Raw genomic sequence first — 8,555 nt, 5'->3', positions numbered from 1 at the left:
TTTAACAGGTTGACTATAGGGTCCATGGGAAAGTAGCCTAACAGCTCTGGTGATGGACCCCAAGGTATGGCTCAAATGTGCAGCTGACATGCCTCTTTGATCATTTAGGTTTTTACTTTATATCATAGAATATCAGGGTTGGAAGGGACCCCAGAAGGTCATCTAGTCCAACCCCCAATATGCTCAAGAGTGCGTATAAATCCCATGGAGACAAGGAAGAGAACGATATTACTTGACATGCTTAGTGTAGTCCACACCACTGCAATCTAGAGCTGGCCTCTGCATACCACTCCAGGGATGTGGCATAGGTTTTAGAAGAAGATGTCAAGGCTGATTCCCCACTCTAGCACTTCGAGTGCAGCAGATGGAGACCCACAAGGATTCTAAAAATTAATACTGGCCCCTCCAGTTTTATATTAATCTCCCAAAGTTACAACTTCTCTCTGACCTTGGATGGGTAGATGCTGCCACCACCCAAATGCAAAAAACCCAATCCTTAGAACCCAGGAAGGCGCACTTGGGAATTCCTCCCTATGGGGTACCCTCAAGCCCTTTCACTCCTCCTTCCAGGGAAGAGCTGAGAAAAAAAAAACAAAGGAAATCAACTGTTGCCACCATCTAATTAAATATCATATGCCCAAACCTCTTTGGACACAAAAACCCAATCCTGTTATTTAAAAAGGAAAATTCTATTAAAAACAAAAAAGGAAGAAAATACATCTAACGGGCTGCCTGAGTGTCCATCAAGGAGAGCTACCCTGCCCTTCATTTATCAGACGCCCCCCAAATCAGACAGTGCTGGCCAGTCTGGTTCAGGTCAGGTCCACACCGGCTGGGATTTCTTCCTGGAGGTTTAAGAAACAGAGTTAATAAGATACATGAACCTCTAACTTTACTAATAATTACATGAAGAACTAAACAGTATTTTTCACATTTCACATTTCTACTATGACTTAGAATGCAGGGACATTTTTACCTGGCTGATTCTGGGAAACCTTCCCAGGAGAGTACATCAGCCACTTTCTTAGAGGCTCCTGAAATATGTAGTATTTTAAAATCAAAGTCTTGGAGAGCTAAATGCCACTGAAGAACTTTTTTGTTAGCGTCTTTGACTGTGTGAAGCCACTTCAGTGTAGCACGGTCAGTCTGCGGGTGGAAACGCTGTCCCCAAATGTATGGACATAGCTTCTTTAGAGCATACACAATGGCATAACATTCTTTTTCTGAGACTGACCAGTGACTTTCCCTCTCAGAAAGTTTTTTGCTGAGAAACACGACAAGATAGAACTGTTGACCTGGTCCTTCCTGCATTAAAACTGCTCCTACACTACGCTCAGAAGCATCTGTGGTTACGATGAACGGCTAGTGGAAGTCTGGGGCCCTTAGTACAGGGTCAGACGTAAGGACCGCCTTAAGCTGGTTAAAGGCTTCCTGACACTTCTTAGTCCACTGAACTGCATTTGGCTATTTTTTCCTGGTTAGGTCTGTCAGTGGGGTGCCAATTTGGCTATAGTGTGGTACAAATCCTCAGTAATACCTGGCCAAGCCCAAGAAGGACTGGACCTTTCTTTGACTTAGGGACAAGCCAATTTTGGATAGCATTTACATTATCCTATAGGGGGTTGATCATTCCTTGACCCACCTGTTGTCCAAGGTACATTACCCTGTTTAGGCCTATTTGAAATTTTTTGGCCTTAACGATTAATCCTGGCTGCCTTATGCGCTGGAAGACAGCTTGGAGGTGTTCCAGGTGTTATGCTCATGAATCTGAGAATATGGCCACATCATCAAGGTAGGCTACTGCAAATTCCCCAAATCCAGCCAGAAGGTTATCTACCAGTCTCTGGAAGGTGGCAGGTGCATTTTGCAGTCCAAAAGGGAGCACATTAGATTCATACAGCCCTACATGGGTGATGAAGGTTGACCTTTCCTTGGCTGGGTTATCTAGCGGCAATTGCCAGTACCCCTTAGTTAATTCTAAGGTGGAGATGAACTGGGCACAACCCAGTTTCTCCAATAGCTTATCTGTGCGTGGCATTGGATAGTTCTCTGGGCGAGTTACAGCATTTAGTTTACCGTAGTCCACACAAAAGCGATTTCCCCATCAGGTTTTGGAACCAGAATGACTGGAGAGGCCCATGCACTCTCAGAGGAGCAGATTATACCCATCTGTAACATATCCTTGATCTCCCTTTCTGTTGCGGTTTTGGCTTGAGGAGCCATCCGGTAGGGTTGGGCTCTAATTGGGCAATCATTACCTGTGTCAATGGAGTGGTATGCCCATTCTGGCCATCCTGGGGTGGCTGAAAACTTCATTGTGAAGCTGGTGCACAGCTCCTGGATTTGCTGTTGCTGTTTTCGCACAAGGGTTATGGAAAGGCTCACTTCTTCCACGCCACCATTGCTTTTTCCTTCATAGTAGACTCCTTCAGGCCACTCAGTGTCATCTCTCTCCTGGGCTGTAAACTGGAGAACCTTGATTTCTCAGGAATAAAAGGTCTTTAGAGAATTAACATGGTACACTTTAGGATTTAGGGTAGGGTATCGGAACACTATAAGGTAATTAACAGCTCCCAGGTGCTCTTGGACCATAAATGGCCCCTCCCACAATGCTTCCATCTTATTGGCCTGGAGCACTTTCAGGACCATGACTTGGTCACCTACATTGAAGGAACGCTCTCTGGCATGTTTATCATATCAGGTCTTTTGCTCTTGTTGAGCATCCTTTAGGTTTTCTCAAGCAAGGATTAGAGAGTCCTTCAGGGTGTTTTGCAGGTTGTTTACAAAGTCCAAAATGTTAGTTTCCGGAGAAGATGTAATCCCCTCTCGTTGCTGCTTCACCAACTGTAATGGCCCCTTAACTTGGTGGCCATAAATGAGTTCAAAGGGTGAAAAACCCAAACTGGGATGTGGTACAGCCCTGTAGGCAAAGAGCAACTGCTGCAACACTAGATCCCAATCATTGGAGTGTTCATTCATGAATTTACATATCATGGCCCCCAAAGTTCCATTAAACTTCTCCGCTAGGCCATTCGTTTGATGGTGGTAAGGGGTGGCAAGCAAGTGGTTAACCCTATAAGCTTCCCAAAGACATTTCATGGTCCATGCCAGGAAGTTAGTTCCCGAATCCATAAGGATATTGGGGTGGCAATCTACCCTGGCAAAAATGTTTGCCAATGCCTAGCTCATGCTTTTAGCCCTGGTGTTGCTTAGAGCTACTGCTTCCGGACATCAGGTGGCAAAATCCATGAAGGTCAGTATGTATAGCTTTCCTCTAGGTGTCTTCTTAGGGAAAGGACCCGGAATATCCACGCTGAAATGGAACCTCAATGATGGGGAGTGGCTGGAGAGGGGCCTTGACCTGGTCTTGGGTCTTTCCTACCCTCTGGCAAACCTCACAAGACCGGACATAGGTAGAAATGTCTTTGCCCATTCCCTCCAGTGAAATGGCTTCCCCAAACAGTCTTTGGTCCTGTTCACCCCAGCATGGCCACTAGGGTGATTGTGAGCTAAGCTCAAGAGCTTTTCCCCACACTTAATTGAAACTATCAGTTGTCTCTGAGAATGCCAGTCCTCCTTGTGCTCACCAGAAAGGGTTTCCTTGTATAAGAGTCCTCCTTCTACAACAAACCTGGACCTATTGGAAGAGCTGAGAGGCAGTGGGTCGTTCCGTGCTGCCATCTAAGCTCCCTTGAGGCTTTCATCCGCTCTCCCTTGATGCTGGAGACATTAGTTCCTCACTGGGTTGTGGACTTGGGCTTGGTCCCACTGGAAGCGATGCAGGTGATGGGATTGTCTCCGTCGATTGTGAACCACTTTCTGCTGGTGCACTAAGTTGTATTTCAGGCTCCAGTTGAGCTTCTTGTGCCAGTTTAGCTGCTGCTGCAGGTGCAGGCTCTGTGGTGCCCTTTGGGGCTGACTCCCCTGACTCTGGTGGGGTTGCAAGCATGGGTTCTGGTGCTGACTGCTCCACCAGTTTTGATTCTTGGGCTGGTTCTGGCTGGGTCCCAGGAACTGGATCTACAACTACTCCCATAGACTTTGGTCTGGGGTCTGTTTTCATCACCTTTGGTTCAGGAGGCTCAGGAATGGAGTTAGGTGTGGAGGCCTGTTAGCCTGGCTGTGGGTGACCATCCCTACCCTTTTTGTTAGACATGCATGGTTGGCTAAGACTTCTCCCAGCAGCAAGGGAATGGGATAATAATCATAGATTGCAAAAGTCCATATTCCTGACCAGCCCTTGTTCTGGACAGGTAGCTTGGCTGAAGGGAAGTTAAAAGAGTTGGCCTTAAAGGGTTGCACTGTCACCTGGGACTCTGGGTCGATGAATTTGGGGTCCACCAGGGATTGGTGGTTAGCTGACACCTGTGCTCCAGTGTCTCTCCACCCAGTAATCTTCCTCCTGCCCACACTCACAGTTTCCGTTCGCTCTGACGGTATTTGCAAGGCATCTGGGCCTGAAGACTCTTGGTGGGGCCCCGGGGTGATGAGTTGCAGTCAGCTGTTGCTCTTGGGGCAGTTGGCCTTCACATGCCCCAACTCATTACATTTGAAGCATCTCCCAGCTGACTGTGGGCTGAGGCGATGTGGGTGGTTGGAGAGTAGGTGGTAGGACAAGAGGGCATCTGGGGTATCCCTGGATGTGTGGATGGCTGCTCCTTGTGAGGTGGGGCTTTGGGCTGACCCCGATGGTGGAGTGTCATCTCGGGTTGCCCCTTCTGGTATCTGCACCAAATGCTCGTAACTTTCTTCTTCCCCGGCACCTCCACCCATTTGGCTCCCATCTCCCCACTTCAGTTACAGTTTTGGACTTCCCATCTAGGATGTATCTTTCTATTTCCTCAGGAACACCCTCTAAGAGCTGCCCCATTTGCATGAGGAGAGACAGATCTTCCACAGACTTAACACTTGCTCCTGATATCCAGGCATCCCAATTTTTTACAATCTGGTAGACGTGTCAGGAAAATGCCAGGTCTGGTTTCCCCCTTAGGGCTCTGAACTGCCAACGGGCCTGCTCGGGTGTTAGCCCCATTCTAATTCTGGCCTTTTGTTTAAAAAGTTCGTACTTGTTCATGTGTTCTTTAGACATTTCAGCTGCCACATCTACTAAGGGTCCACTGAGGGTCCACTGAGCTCCACCATATACTGGTCTGTAGGGATGTTGTACCCAAGGCAGGCCCTTTCAAAATTTTCTAAGAAAGCTTCTGTATCATTGCCTACCTTGTATGTGGGGAATTTTTTGAAATGGGGAGCAGTACCTGGAGAAGGATTGTTAGGGCTACCTGATTGATCCAGCTTAGCCTTTTCCAGCTCTAAGTGTTTCAGCTCCACTTCCAACCACTTCACCTCTCTCTTCTTTTCCGCTTCCACCTCCAAACAATTCATTTCTATTTCTGTCTCCAAATGCTTGTCCTCCACTTCCAAACATTTCATCTCTAAGAAGAAATTCCTTTCATCCTCAGTTAGAACTTGGCCTTTGTTAAGGGCATTCCTCCATCCTGGCACTGAGATCTTAGTTCGGGGCGGGCTGACCCTTCTCTTCTGGGAAATCTTCATTACCCCATCCCCTCCCTGCATTTCCGTCATGGAGCTGGATGTCTGGGCTTGATCTGGGTCTGTCTTCTCTGTGGCGTGCTGCTTTGGGAAGACTGGTTTCTCTAGGGATTTGGTCCCTGACCTCAACCTCATGCACAGGGCTGCCCTACTATAGCCTAGCTATTTCATTGCCAAGAACCTAAGGAAAAAATAAAATAAACTGCTTGTTGGACTCTCTGGCTTGACTGTCTGAACCTTTTTCATGCCTGTTCTCCCTCAGGCAGCAAAGAAAAGAATAGAAAGAAAGGGAAAAAAAAAAACCCTTCCAGGCTTTGCAGGCTGCCAAAAGGAAAATGTGTCCTTTTAAAACCCTGAGGTCTGTGCTTCTGATTCAAAATGATCCCACTGCTCTGCCACCATGTCAAGGTTGATTCCCCACTCTGGCACTTCGAGTGCAGAAGGTGGGGGCCCACAAGGATTCTAAAAATTAATACTGGCCACTCCTGGCTGGTCTTAAACTCCCAAAGCTACAGCTTCTCTCTGACCTTGGATGGGTAGATGCTGCCACCACCCAAATGCAAAAAAAAACCAACAACAAAAAAAACCCTTTGAACCCAGGAAGGCGCACTTGGGAATTCCTCCCTGTGGGGTACTCTCAAGCCCTTTCACCACCCCCTTTGGGGAAGAGCTGAGGAAAAACAAAGGAAATCAACTGTTGTCACCAGCTAATTAAACAACATATGTACAAACCTCTTAGGACACAAAAACCCAATCCTGCTCTTAAAAAGGGTAAATTTTATGAAAGAAAGAAAGAAAATACATCTGGAATTTAGGCTATTGCTAGATTTAAAAAGAGCAAATATAATAATTAAGCATCAAGAATGGTTTTCTTGAGATCCAGCTTAAAGGTTACAAGCAAAACAAAAGCACCTGGGGTTAGCACAGAGGAATCCACAAGCCATAAATAAATAAAAGAGATAAACCTAATCATGTCTTCCTAGACATTTCGTGATCTACTTACATACCTGGGGTTTCAAATAAGTTGTTCTTGGCATGATCTGGTGATTTTCATACCTGGCCCACAGCTTTTTACAGCATAGCTCCAGCCCTGTCTCTCATCTCTGGGAGAACAACCACAACAACAACAGATTGACAAAAGGGGAGTCTTCTTTCAATTTTAAAAAGTTCTAGTCTTCCCATTGGCTCTTTTGGCCAGGTGCCCACTCAGTTCCTTTTACCTATGCATAGCAATGAGACTTTTTAACCCTTTACAGGTAGAGCAATTAGAGAACAGCTAATAAGAGGGATATTATAGCTACTGGCTGGCTGGGTGTCCATAAAAGGGAGCTATCCCACCACCACCGCGCTTAATTTATCACAGAAGTGCTAAGCAGGAAATGTTTTTTCCCATTCCACAATCATTTTTGAATGTTTTACTATGCTGCATAGGGATGAAAAATCAAGAGCTTGAAAATATCTGCAAACCAATACCCCCCCCCCCCCAAAAAACACCTTCCAGATTGGATCAATCAACCGATTTATTTTAGCTAGTTTTGAAATATTTTGACTGTTTACATCTTTTTTAAGTATAAAATTAACTACAATTTTGAAACCAAAAATCATTTTGAACCAAAGAATGAAGCTTTTCATTTAAAAAAAAAAGATGAAACAGGACCATTTGGATACATTTTTTCTCCAAAGCAGGAGACTTATCAACACCAGCCCTTGCTTGGAAATAGTTTTAGTTTCACCACCGTGCCATTTTTCAATGCCAAATGTTTTGTTGGAAAATGCCCACCTGGCTTTAGTTCCAAGGCACCATTTTGCCCTCTGGTTTTTCAGAGTAACACTGCACTTTAAGGGCACATCCCTCTCCAAATGTAAGCTCTGATCTTACATTGAGGATACCAAAGAAGCCATCTTATCTCCCAGTCTCTAGGGAAAGAGCCCTTGGCAGGCAGTAGAGGGAGATAAGCTCAGAAACCCTGCCTCTCTGAGACCTCTGCAGCTGCTGCAGCAGCAGCCGCCGCCGCCGCCAGAGCAGGTCTCTTTAGAATGTAAGGTACCAGCAGTAATCGTGAGGTTTAGGACTAACAGGAAGCCCAGATATGCTGTGCACCTGGGAGGCTGCCCCTTCCCAACCTACTTGCTGCCTGTAGTGACTTGTTTCAAGAACCAACTTGTCCCTGCTATACAGGCCACAAGCAACCATGTTCCTACAGACTCCTCAAGCATGTCTTTCCTCTGCTTCCCCCGAACTGGAGACCCAAGCAACCTGCTGGAGGGGAGCCAAGGAAATGGAATCCTTGAAAAACAAAGCCCTCAAAGGGAGCCTGGGAAAGCAGGTCAAGGCAGAGTCAGACAGGAATGACTGGTATGTGGCAGCCCTCCAACACATTCCTCCTACTCTTAACTCTTCGCTGGCAGGAGGCACAGGAGCGCAAGCCAACTGGGCTGCTGCTGTGCAGCCACAGGCCTACACTGCTGCTGCGTCGGTGGGAGGCCTGGGAAAGCGTCTGCCTTGCTTGGCACTGATAGCACTCGCTGGACAGGTACTAGTAACGGGATTGGTAGAGGGAGGTGCACTGCAGCCAGGAACAGCAGCAAACATCCTCCATGCAGCTCCAAACAGGCCCTGCAGGTCCTGCTATGCCCTGCTACAGACAGTCCTGGCAGTTTCCCCCTCCCCACATGCCCCAGTGATTCCTGACTGCCCTCCCCAACCCTGTGATGACCCTCAGTCCCAACCTGTAGCCTGACCTCCAGTCCTGGCCAATCATACACAGCTCTGCCAGTGCCCCTCAGACCAGCTGCCATCTCCCCTTGCTATTCTAGTTCAGGGAGCCTGGTACCCCATAGAGCTGAGCAAACTTACTTAACTCAGTCCTAACCAACCCCACCCCCTGCTCTTCAGCTCTCCTGGGTCCTGTCTCCTGCCTCCCCACAGCCCCCACGTCCCCTCACTAGGATCACCAGTCAGGCTGCATTGCTATGGCATTTGTGCTGTGCCAGCTGCAAAG

General features: G+C 47.2%; 1 long non-coding RNA gene across 1 annotated transcript; it reads right to left on the bottom strand.

Annotated features, from left to right (window-relative positions):
• Positions 1–377: 377 nt before the first annotated feature.
• LOC122456078 lies at positions 378–7,965 on the bottom strand. The gene is made up of 4 exons (XR_006274723.1): positions 7,334–7,965; positions 2,259–6,773; positions 977–1,034; positions 378–845 (listed from the first exon to the last, which is right to left on the bottom strand). It is a non-coding gene; the product is annotated as an uncharacterized LOC122456078 (long non-coding RNA).
• Between the last annotated feature and the right edge of the window lie 590 nt (positions 7,966–8,555).

This window comes from Dermochelys coriacea, chromosome 10 (genome assembly GCF_009764565.3).
Source record: "Dermochelys coriacea isolate rDerCor1 chromosome 10, rDerCor1.pri.v4, whole genome shotgun sequence".
In the NCBI taxonomy this organism is placed as follows: domain Eukaryota; kingdom Metazoa; phylum Chordata; order Testudines; family Dermochelyidae; genus Dermochelys; species Dermochelys coriacea.
Note: the sequence above shows the minus strand (reverse complement) of the source record. Positions and strands in the feature narration are given on the sequence as shown.